General features: G+C 44.6%; 1 pseudogene; it reads left to right on the top strand.

Moving 5' to 3' along the window:
- The first annotated feature begins 9,892 nt into the window (after positions 1-9,892).
- LOC112855997 (large ribosomal subunit protein uL10 pseudogene) lies at positions 9,893-10,746 on the top strand (annotated as a pseudogene).
- Positions 10,747-11,856: the final 1,110 nt, after the last annotated feature.

Genomic DNA, 11,856 nt, shown 5'->3' on the forward strand with positions numbered 1-11,856 from the left:
TTCAAAGAAATCGCTGTGGGTTTTGTTTGAAAGGGTTCAAAGACTGGCCCATGAATTATAAATAACATATATCTAACCATGGTGGCTGTTGTTTTCCCTTTAAAAGGTGTACCAAGAACTTGGTGCGCGCCTTGGGGTAAAATGTCAGACCCGGGCCCTGGTGCCCGCGGACGGGTCGGCCTGAGGGTGCGGTCGAGCGCTGCGGCCTTTCTACTAAAAATCTAAGTCTGTTTGGCCTCAAGCTCTCGGTTGCTCTCTGGGAAAGGGGTGCAGCCAAGGGTGCAGGCAGAGACTTTGCGGAGAGTTCGGGCTAGGCCCTCCATACACACCAAACTCGCTACTTGACAATGGTCCACGCACAGCCAGAGAGCGCCCACCCGCCGCCCCCGAGCTGTGTCTAGTGCTTCACGCCGGCAGTCCCGTCGTCCCGCAAGGCTTTCGATCACCGCCACTACCTTTGAAACATCTTGTCACCAGTCTGGTTCTTCCGCACGTAAGGTTCGATCGCTCTGCTGACAAGCCATTTCTTGCGTCTTTGGCTACTAGCTCCCACAAAGGGCGCTCACCCTGGGTGTGTACGGAGCAGGTCGGGGATGAGGAGGATGATGCGTTTGAATATGTTTTTGTAAATAAATGGCGTTGAGGAGCCAGGGGAAGGGCAATCTGCGCTTGTATCCTCACCAGGCTACTCTGTGACCTAATGCATCTTATTTTACTTCTCTGTCCCTCAGTTTCCTCATGTGTAAAATGGGGAATAAAATAGTAGCTATCTCTACTATTGTAAGAATTAAACGATTCTCTGGAAAAGGCTTAGAATGACACTTGACGTATACTAAGTGTGCAATACGTGTTAACTGTGATAATTATCATTATGGCTATATCTTTGTGTTGGGAGCCTCTGTGTATGCTGTGTCTTTCCTGCATGGGTGCCTGTGTGTGTGTCTAAATATGTCTGTGTGTATATCATCTGAAGATTTCTTTGTATATCTCACTGTGCATTTGCTCTGTGTGTCTGCTGTGGGGTGGAAAATCAAAAAGTGTGGCTTGAGTGTAGTTTGCATATAGGTGATGTCTGTGTACCTGGGTATGCAGTCCTGAAATGGGGGCATGAGGTGAGCATATTGGTGAGCTAGGCTGTGTGCCTGGGCCATGAGCTTCCTCCTTAGGCCACTCTAAGCCTCTCCTGGTTTCCAGCATCTGGCCAGGAGCAAGTGACTAGTCAATAACTCAAGTTTGAAGGCCACCAGGAGAGGATGCCTCCAGCAGAATCTTAGGCCTGGACTTTAACCCTCTTCTGCCAAGAAGAGAAATTTATCACCACCTGGAAAAAAACAATCTTTGAGGCCATCTTAGGGGGAGGGGAGAAATAGTCACCTCTGCTGGAATGCCAGGAAGCCAAGTCAAGAATTAATATTTGTTCAGACCCTACCAAGTGCAAATCCCCTGTTATTAGCCTACCAAATCATGTTATGACATGGGCAATATTAGACTCATTCAATCCCCAAGGAAACTGAGGCTTCCTGAGCAGACACGACTGTTTCCAGTCACAGGGTAAGTCAGAGCTGACATTCAAAGCCAGGTCTGCCTGGTTCCATCTCCCTTGCTTCTTTCAATGTGGCCGCTGAAGACCCACAGAGGTATGGTTCTACCACTCACCCCCTTCACCTCTCTGAAGCTGTAAAGCCAGCAACCTGTTTCAGGGTCCCTCAGTGTGGGTCTCCTGGGTCATAGCCACCCCTGGGAGACCAACGCAAGTGTGGGAGAAGAGAAAACAGAGAAAACTCTTACCCTGGCACAGCCACAGGGCACCATTGACCTGGCCCTGCCCTTGTTCTCTGCCTCCTGGCGGCTCCCGGGGTGCCCTTCTAGGGGAGGCAGGGGCCACAACACTCTGCACATCCCAGGCTACCACAAGCAGGAGACCTGGATGCCTGCTTTGCTGGGCTCTGGAACACTGTCTTCCCTTAGTAGAAATAGCAGCTTGAGGTCCGTAGCTCTTCATTATCCCATAAAACTAGCCCCAGCTGTGACCCTCCTCCTGGGAAGATTTCAGAAGCACAGAGAAGTCCCCTGAATTCCATCTCCCCAAATCTCCTCACCCCATCACTGCTGCCTAAAACTCTGCTCACAGTTCCACTAAAAGGTCAGCTTACTGTGCAAAGATCCTTAAGAAAGAACAGAATAACAGGTGGTTATTCATACTACAGTGATAGTGGCTCTTTCCCTGGGAACGAGACCTGAGAGAAGGAGCAGGAAAGCACAAGTCCCCAGGGTTGGGAGGTGGGTCACCAAAGCAGGCCAGCTGGCAAAAAAACCCACTTTTATTATTTTACAGTTTTGCTTAGTCAGTCCTCCCATCCTTCCTTTTCTTCCTTTTCTTCTACAGTCTAGAACTGGAAAGCTGGAAGAGCCTTTAGAGCCTCTCTCTTCCAGGTCTGTGTTTGACAGAGAAGAAACAGACCACTGGAGAAGGTGGTCATCCTCTCTCTGACTGTCCATGAAAGGACAGATCCTGCTTGGGGCGCCCAGACAGCTCCCCCACATGCACACACACACACACACACACACACACGCACGAACACATGTGCACATGTGCATGTATATATGCACACACACATGCACACATGCATGCCCACACATGCACACACATACACACATGCAAGCATGCACATGCACACATATGTGCACACACATGCACACACATACTGGACTTCCTTCCCCACTAACTGCCTTCCAGATCTTACCCACTCAAGAGACCCTCATCTGCATAAAGATGTTTTGTCTCCTTGTTTCCATGGAATCACACACATGGGGAGGAATACTGGGTATAACCTACATCTTCAACAGCAGCATCATAATAGCTATCATATCGGCCTCTTGCTTGGGGCCCCCTTCACACACATGGCTGCCCTTATACTCACATTTCTAGAAAGAAGTTACTATTGTTTAAATTATCCCTACTTCACAGATGAGGAAACTGAGGCTTGGAGAGGTTAAGTAATTTGTCCCAGGTTACAAAGCTGGCGGAGCCTTTGAACCAGCCTCTCTGCCTCCAGATCCTGCTTATGGAATCATTACACCATCTTGCTTCCTGATCATTCACAAAGGGGATGCCACAGGAATGATGCCCACCCAACACAAAGGAAATTGATGCCAGTGAAAAGGGCATTAATCTCTACCATGAGTATCAGAAAGGAAACCGAAGCCCAGAGACCTTGCACCCAGCATGTGAGTGACAGAGATGGAGCTGGAAGCCAGGGCTCTTCCTGCTAGCATCCCTGGGGATGGGGTTCTACCCTTGCCCATCTGAGGACCAGCCCACCTGGCCCTGCCATGGCCGTAGGCCTCTACTTTTCTCCCAAGGCAGTTGGAGATGTGTAGAACAGGAAAAAGAGGCCTCAGAATTCACATCATCACCCACCATCCAGTTCTGAGAACTCAGCTTTGGTGTGGCAGTTGGGCACCAAGCTTCAGAGAAAGCAACTAAGACCTGAGAAAAGGAAGAAACTTGACAAGACTCTAGGCCTTCTGACAGGCAAACCTGTGCTCTCATCTGAGGCTCTATCACCTGCCTCCCACTGACTTCCTTTGAGCAAACAGCCACCCAATGGCACTGCTGGGCCCCTCCCTTCTCCTGAACCCTTTCTAGCTTCCCTGACGCCCACTGAGCACTTGCAGTAGGCTGAGTCCTGGGCTAAGTTATTGCAGACCATATCATTTAACACCCAGGTTGTCCATGAAGCCAACCCTGCCTCTAAGGCATTGAGGTAGGTTTTATAGTCATCTTTCAGCAGCTCAGAAATGAATAAACCAGTAACTGTCACATGTTAAAACAACTAGTAAGAGGTGGTACTGAGACTCAAACCCATGCCCTCGCTAGTCCATGAGACTAGTTATAAACTTGTGCTTTTGAGTCTGCCCCAGATGGGACAGTGGATATGTGTCAAAGTCATTCTGTATTAAGAAAACCATGGTCTATATCACTCTTTTCCTTGGGAGATCAATAAGATAATTATAGAAGGATGAGGAAAATGAACCCTTTTTAAAAACATAAGGGAGCTTTGTTTCTTTCCAAGTCACACCCTGAAGGCAGCTGCAGGGAGAACCACCAGCTCTAGATTTTCAGGGAGAAGGCCAGGGGAAGGAGTTGTGCTTGGCAGTTTGGGGAAAAGTTGCATATTTCCTATCTTTCCAGAAGGGGGAACCCTCGCCACCTTGGCATGGCCTGGGAGTGCTTCTGAGCAGTCTGGTCCATCCAGCACACTGGTGTTCCTGTCTTCTGCCGGCCCACATCCTCATGGGGCCTCCCTTCTAGTCACTTAGAACAAATCCCTTCCCTTACTGAGATCCAGGTAGTGGGTAAAATGAGAAAGAAAAGAAGGGAAGGAAAAAGGGAGAGACTGAGCTCCAAAGAGAAATAGATTCACCAAAGCAGGATCAGATGGTGGTTTTGCAGCGAGGCCAGCCTTTTGCAAATGGGCCAGGCTTCAGGCTGGGGCCCTGGATGGACAGGGTGTGCTTCACTGAAACAGATAACAGGTAGAAAAGAGAGGAAGATAATGGTAAGTGACAAAGAGTCTTTCCTTTGACCAAACTCCAGGTGGGCTCCTCTGAGCCCTTTTTCGACTAGGTCTCAACCTTGAACAAAACACTGACATGGGTTCTGACAGCTCAAGGCTATATCCACAGGACCACCCTACCTGCCCACCCCCCCACCCCCATTCCCTAAATGCCTTCCTAAGAAAACTCAAGGCTGTCAAGAGAATTTACTGTTTGTTTCTGTCAACATCTGAAGATAGGGCCCTTGTCTCCCAGCCTCTTTGGGAGGGAAGAACCTACCTTGGATAAGCAGTTAGCAAACCCACATGGGTTTCTCCTGAACCAACCCCTACTTCCTGCTTTTTGTACTTTTTCACTTCTCTGACTCTCCTGAACCCCCGTCCCCTCCCCTCCCTATTCCCTCATTCTCCCTTTAAAACAGCCAGTCACCTCTGTACAAGTCAAAGTTGAGTTCAGTGCACATGGGACTCTGCCCTGTTACTATACTATATTTCTGACTAAAATCAGTCCTTGCCACTGTACCTAGTGTCCGGCTTTGTTTACCTTTGACTAGGGGTCAGCACCGTGACCTAGACTATAACAGGAACACAAAGGAGGGACCTAGAATAGAATGGTTGGAAAGTCTTCCTGGAGCCCATGGCATCTCATCTGAGCCCTGTAGGATGAGTATGATTCTTCCAGACCAAAAAGGAGAAAGGAAGAGGGAACGGTTTTGCAGAGAGAGGAAGGAGGTGTGTGAGTCATGTGCATTTTGGGGGAAATGTGAACCTGGAGTCAGGAATGATTTGGGCAGTGGCGCACACCATCCACAGCAGGTCCAGGTAGCTGGGCTGTCACAGAGGAGACAGATGACAAAAGACTGAAAGAGAAGTTTGGGTTAGACTGCAAGAAGCCTCAAATGCCAGGCTGAGGAATTCTGATGGCATTCTTTCGGCGAAGGAGAACTGTGATCCTGATGTAGTGTAAAAAAATTCAGATGGGGAAATGGCATGAACATAGCTGTTCTGTGGAAAGATGAACACATGGATGAATCAAGCAAGGCAGGAAATAAACGGGACACAAGTCAGGAAGGTGTGGGAGGAAGTGAAGGAAGAAGATGTGCTTGTGGACTTTGGGCCAGCCCCTCTCTCTCCTTAGAAATGGACAGGCTAGGAGAAAGCCTGATTTGGAAGAGGGGTGGATAGTGACCAATCAATCTCAACCATTTACATGGGGCAACGGGAAGAATCTCTACATGTAATCCTGAGGAAAGTGGAAAAGAATATCACTGCCTTGTAACTTACTTGCTAAAGATATTGAAAAAATATATCTGGGTTCAGATCCAGACCAGCATCATAGGGAACAATCCTATATTGCGAATTGTATCTTCCTGGGGTGGGAGTAGACTTCAGGTTTTTTCTGCTGTGCTATTCTGGGCCAGTGCCCTGAAGTCAGCGAATGTAGGCATAGAATCATATTTGCCCTGACTCATGTGGTCCTAGCATTTTCCTTTAGCAGTATTTCTAGATTCAAATTAGAGGAAGTGTCAGCTATCTGCTTGACTTGAACTTTAGTGATGCCTATTTTTCATTTTATTTCCCCAGCAGGAAAACTGAATATTGTAATAGGCTCCTCCCACTGCATGGATGTGGGTGTTTAGGTTTTGCAGACTTTGGGACCCACTTCCAGCCCCCTTACCAATCATAGATGCTTGCCTTTTATGATACTAAAACAAATGGATAATCATTTATTGTATGCCCTCAAATGTGAGGATGCCTCTTCACAAAGCTATTGTCATAACCTTTAAAGGTTTTGAAGGATGTCTTTTATTCTCTCCAACACACATTCATAAGACGCTAAATACATGTGTTTTTTTTCTCAGACCACAGACTTTTCAAAGACCACAGACTTATGTCTTATTTTGTCTCTTTGTCACCTTAAAATAAACTAGGAATTATAAATGACACCAAGTATTTGGCTATTGTCAAAGCCCATCCAGCAACGATTTTTCAAAAGAACACAGATAGGATCCTCTTTCACTGGAAAACATCTTCTGAAGGCTAGAGTTACCAGCAAATTCCAAAAATAGATAAAAAATGAGATAATAGAATCTGGGTTGTCACCTTTTGTCCAATGGGATTATCTGATGTCTAATCATGGACAGATTGTGATTAATGTGATTGTGGATGGGGCATTAATCCGATTCAGGAGGGAATCCAGTCAGATTTTCATCTGCTCCAAATGTGTAATTGGTTTGGAGGCAGCAGCAAAGCAGCTTGTACCAGATTTTGCCGCATCACGGTGATGAGGTCTATTTTGATCAGCTTGAGTTATGGGCAATATAAATTATTTATAGCCACTTAGACATGCCTTATACTTGTAAAGACCTTCAAAACAAAATAACATTCCTCTTGCTATTGTAGGAATCTCATTCAGCTGAATCTTGAAGCCCATAGCTTGTAAAAAGCAAGGGAGAAAAAAGATTATAGGCCAGTAGGCTCATCATCAAGTACTGACTGAACATTACAAGGAACCAGAGGTTGAACCAGACTATAGAGGAGGCCAACTGTTGCATACAGAATGGTCTTGGCCCAAAAGGATTTTGCTGTAGCTGAGAAGAGAGACCCAGACTCGGGAAAGCACAAGCATCCACAGAAAGCAGTATGTGGTGAGGCTCATTCAAGCTGAGCATAAAGCAGAATTCCTTCTGAACTAGGCAAGTTTCATGAAAGTGGTGGGATTTGAGCTGGGTCTGTAAAGGAGAGAAAGCTTCCACTGTAGCCTGTGAGTGAGGAGGGAAAGTGCTGGGGGCAAAAGCTGGCATGCACATGAACACTGGGTACAAGGAAGGATGGTCTGGGTGGCGGGAAGGGGAGATACTATTATTTATTGAGCAGTTACTATGTGCTATGGATGGTTCTTTATTCATCTCCTTCATTCCTCGTGTATCAGCAGGGTGCTTTGGGCTAATAGAAAGCCCAGTTAAAAGTAATACCATAAACAGGAAATGAGCAGGCTCAAACAACAAGCACAGAGGTAGGGCAGACTGTACAGTTGGATGACCCAGGGCTTCAAAGGTGTCATCAGCAGGTTTTTTTCTGTTTCCCTGTTCTAGTGTCAAGAGACTCAGCTCCATCCTAGGGATGGTTCTTATGGTCACAGAATGGCTGCCAAAATACCTGGGACCATATACCTCCTTGTCTGTGACCAGCAGGAGAAGCTGGCTTTCTGGGGCTCTCACCAAAGGTCAAGAAAGCTTCTTTTCAGAATCTCCCAGAAAACCCATTTTCTGTTTGACCCAAACTGGCTTAGATATGCCTATTCCTGATCCAATAACTGATAAGGAGTCAGACTCCTTTGTTGGCTTAGACTAACTAGTACAGGCACATACACACCACCACTGGTATGCTGATAAATGTTTAAGCAGAACTGGCTCTCTAGGAGCACCTGGGTGGCTCACTCAGTTGAGTGTCCAAGTTTGGCTCAGGTCATGATCTCTCAGTTCATTAGTTCAAGTCCCACATAGGGCTTTCTGCTGTCAGCCTGTCAGACAGCCTCTGTCCCCACTCTCTGTGTCCCTCTCCTGCCTGTGCACTCCCAAAAATACATAAATATTAAAAAAAAAAACAACTGGCTCTCTAGGAAAGAACTTGTACATATACATATATGAGTATTATAAATTTATTTATACAAAGAAGTATAGCAAAGAATTTACAAATAATAATAAAATATGCAATACGCTGTACTGTAAATTCCATATAGCCAATTGATTCTTATAGAATGCTTTCAATGATTTTCACCAAACTTTTGCTAACTTATGATTGCATAATTAAGTAAGTAAATATCTTTCCTATAACCTAGCAATAAACAATTATAAAAATATACTACAATTGGGGCGCCTGGGTGGCTCAGTCGGTTGGGCGTCTGACTTCAGCTCAGGTCACGATCTCGCCGTGTGTGAGTTCGAGCCCCGCGTCGGGCTCTGTGCTGACTGCTCAGAGCCTGGAGCCTGTTTCAGATTCTGTGTCTCCCTCTCTCTCTCACCCTCCCCGTTCATGCTCTGTCTCTCTCTGTCTCAAAAATAAATAAATGTTAAAAAAAAAAATAAAAAAAAAATATACTACAATTAATTTTTTTGAGAGAGGGGTAGAGAATGAAAGAGAGAGAATCTTAAGCAGGCTCCACACCCAGCATGGAGCCCGATGTGGGGTTAGATTTCATGACCCCGAGGTCATGACCTGAGCTGGAATCAAGAGTCAGACGCTTAACCAACTGAGCCACCCAGGCACCCCTACAATTAATATATTTTACATGAAAATGTTTAAAACCCTGGTGCTAAGTCAACAGGAAATGTAAAAAGTCTATGTGAAGAAAACTTTCTTGACTAGGGCCAGGTGGAAAAAAAAAACAAAAAACCAAAACACATAGAGTACCAAAATATGGTCCAGTATACCATTATTTATATGATGTCAATTTTGCTCCAATTAATCTATAAATGTATAAATCTATAAATGTAATTTGGCATGCCACAAATATAATTAAATTGCCAATGGAATTTGACATAATAATTCTAAAGATAAAATGAAAAAAGAAGTGTGTGAGAATAGTGAGGAAAGTTTATAAAAGAAGAGAAACGAGGGGTGTTTCTCCCTACTAGATATTCAAATGCATTATAAAGTTCTAATAATGAAAACAGTTTTGTATTAAAGCAGAACTTGGCAGATTAAAAAAAATTAATGTTTACTTATTTTTGAGAGAAAAGGACAGAGCATGAGTAGGAGAGGGGCAGAGAGAGAGGGAGACACAGAATCTGAAGCAGGCTCCAGGCTCTGAGCTGTTAGCACAAAGGCTGACAATGGGGCTCAAACCCACAAGTGGGGAGATCATGACCTGAGCTGAAGTAAGACGCTTAACCTACTGAGCCACCTAGGTGCCTCAGAGATAGCAGGCAGATTTAATATAACGTATTGAAAAGACCAAAATCAAACTTTTGGTTTGATATGATTCAGGAGAAAGGCAAACAATTTTCAGTATATATTATTGGTACATTTGAAAAAAATTAAGTCAGACCTCTCTGCACCACATCATTTACCAGAACCTTCTTTAGATGGATTAAAAATTTAAATGTAATGGCAAAAACACAAAGATACTAGACTAACATATATGTGACTCTTCCTGTAACCTTGGGATGAGGATGGGCCTTCCTAGTGGCACAATAAAGGTAGGGTCCAGGTGGGAAAGACCAATGGATTTGATCACATAATACTGCAATGATTGTTGTTCTTTCCAGGCATCCTCACGAGGGTGACATAGTCTTTAAACCCTGCATAGAAATCCCTGATGAACCACCATGATGCCCAAGGAAGACAGAGTGACCTGAAAGTCCAACTACTTCCTTAAGATAACCCAACTTAAGACCATCCAAAATGCTTCATTGTGGGAGCAGACAACATAGATTCCAAGCAATGCAGCAGATCCACATATCCCTCAATGGGCAGGCTGTGGTGCTGATGGGCAAGAACACCGTGACGTGCAAGGCCATCTAAGGGCATCTGGAGAACAACCCAGCTCTAGGAGAAACTGTTGCCTCATATCTGGGGGGATTATGGGTTTTGTGTCACCAAGGAGGACCTCACTGAGAACAGGACGTTCTGCTGACCAGTAAGGTGCCAGCTGCCACCCATGCTGGTGCCATGGCCCGAGAAGACCTCCTTCTTTCAGGCTTTCGGCATCACCACTAAAATCTCCTGGAGCACCACTAAAATGCAGCTGATTAAGACTGGACACAAGGTGGGAGCCAGCAAAGCCACACTGCTGAATATGCTGAAAATCTCCCCCTTCTCCTTTGGGCAGATCATACCAGCAGGTGTTTGACAATGGCAACCTTTGAAGTGTTTGACATCACAGAGGAAACTGCATTCCCGCTTCCTGGAGGTTGTCCTCAATGTTACCAGCATATGTCTATAGATAGGTTACCCAACTGTTGCATCCGCGCCCTATTCTATCATCAGTGGATGCAAATGGGTCCTGGCTTTGTCTATGGAGACTGATTATACCTTCCCACTTGCTGAAAATGTCGAGGCCTTCTTGGTTAATCCATCTGCATTTGTGGCTGCTGCCCCTGTGGCCACAGCCCCAGCCAAAGTTGAAGCAACAGAAGAGTAAGAAGAATCCAATGAAGATCTGGGATTTGGTCTCTTTGACTGATCACCCAAAACAACCAATTGAGCCAACTTTATTTGTGAAACAAGAACCTAAAGTTTTACTTCTTTTACCAAAAAATGCAATGAATGTTTGTTATTTATGACAAGTGGGATGGTGCCCTTACAGAAAAAGCCTTAATGTATTGATGACTTAAGTAATTAAGTCATTCTTCAAAACAAGAATGCTAACAAAAAAATGGGCTACAAAGAAGAAAAAATCATGATCAATTATACATGGAAAAATTATTGTCTCAGTACAAATTCAGTAGCTTAAAATAACACCCATTTATTATATCCCTGTTTCCATAACTCAAAATTCTGGGCTTGGCTTAACTAGGTTCTCTGCTTGGGGTCTTACAAGGCTGAAATGAATGTGTTGGGTGGGCTGTGCCACACATAGGGAAGGATATGCTTCCAGGCTCCCAGACTGGTGGTAGAATTCATTTACTTGCAACTTTACTTCATGATAGCTTGCTTCTTCAAAGTCAGTAGTACAACAAGAGAGAGAGAGAGACTGAGCAAGAGAGCAAGAGAATGAGATCAAGAGAGAATCTGTTGAGTCTCCATCTTCAGGCAGCCCTTTTAAAGGGTTCACCTAATTGAGTAAGGCCCACCTACTTTTGATGAACACAAAGTCAACTGATTAGAACTTCACTTACATCTGCAAAATCCTTTCATTTTTGCTATAGTTGTCAGAAAAAAGTTACAGCCATTCAAGGGGGAGGGGATTATACAGGGTTTAGATCTTTGGGGATTACCTTAAAGTGTACCCACCACATTAATAATGAATGAAAAGCAAATCAAAGCATGGGGAGGAGCCAAGATGGTGGAACAGCATGGAAGTTTTTTGTGTGTCTTGCGTCCATGAAATACAGCCAGACCAACACTAAACCATCTTACACACCTAAAAAACTGATTGGAGGGTTAACACAACAATCTGCACAACCTGAACCACAGAATTCAGCAGAAAGAGAAAAAATTCATTTTTATTTTCAATTTTTATTAAAAATATTTTTCTTTAATTTTTATTACTATATTTTTACTTTTGTGTAAATTTTTTCAAATTCTGTTTTAGTTCCATCGTTTTATTTTAGTCTACTTCAGTGTATTCACC

Source organism: Puma concolor, chromosome B3 (genome assembly GCF_028749965.1).
Source record: "Puma concolor isolate L17-30 chromosome B3, mPumCon1.1.hap2, whole genome shotgun sequence".
NCBI classification, from domain to species: domain Eukaryota; kingdom Metazoa; phylum Chordata; class Mammalia; order Carnivora; family Felidae; genus Puma; species Puma concolor.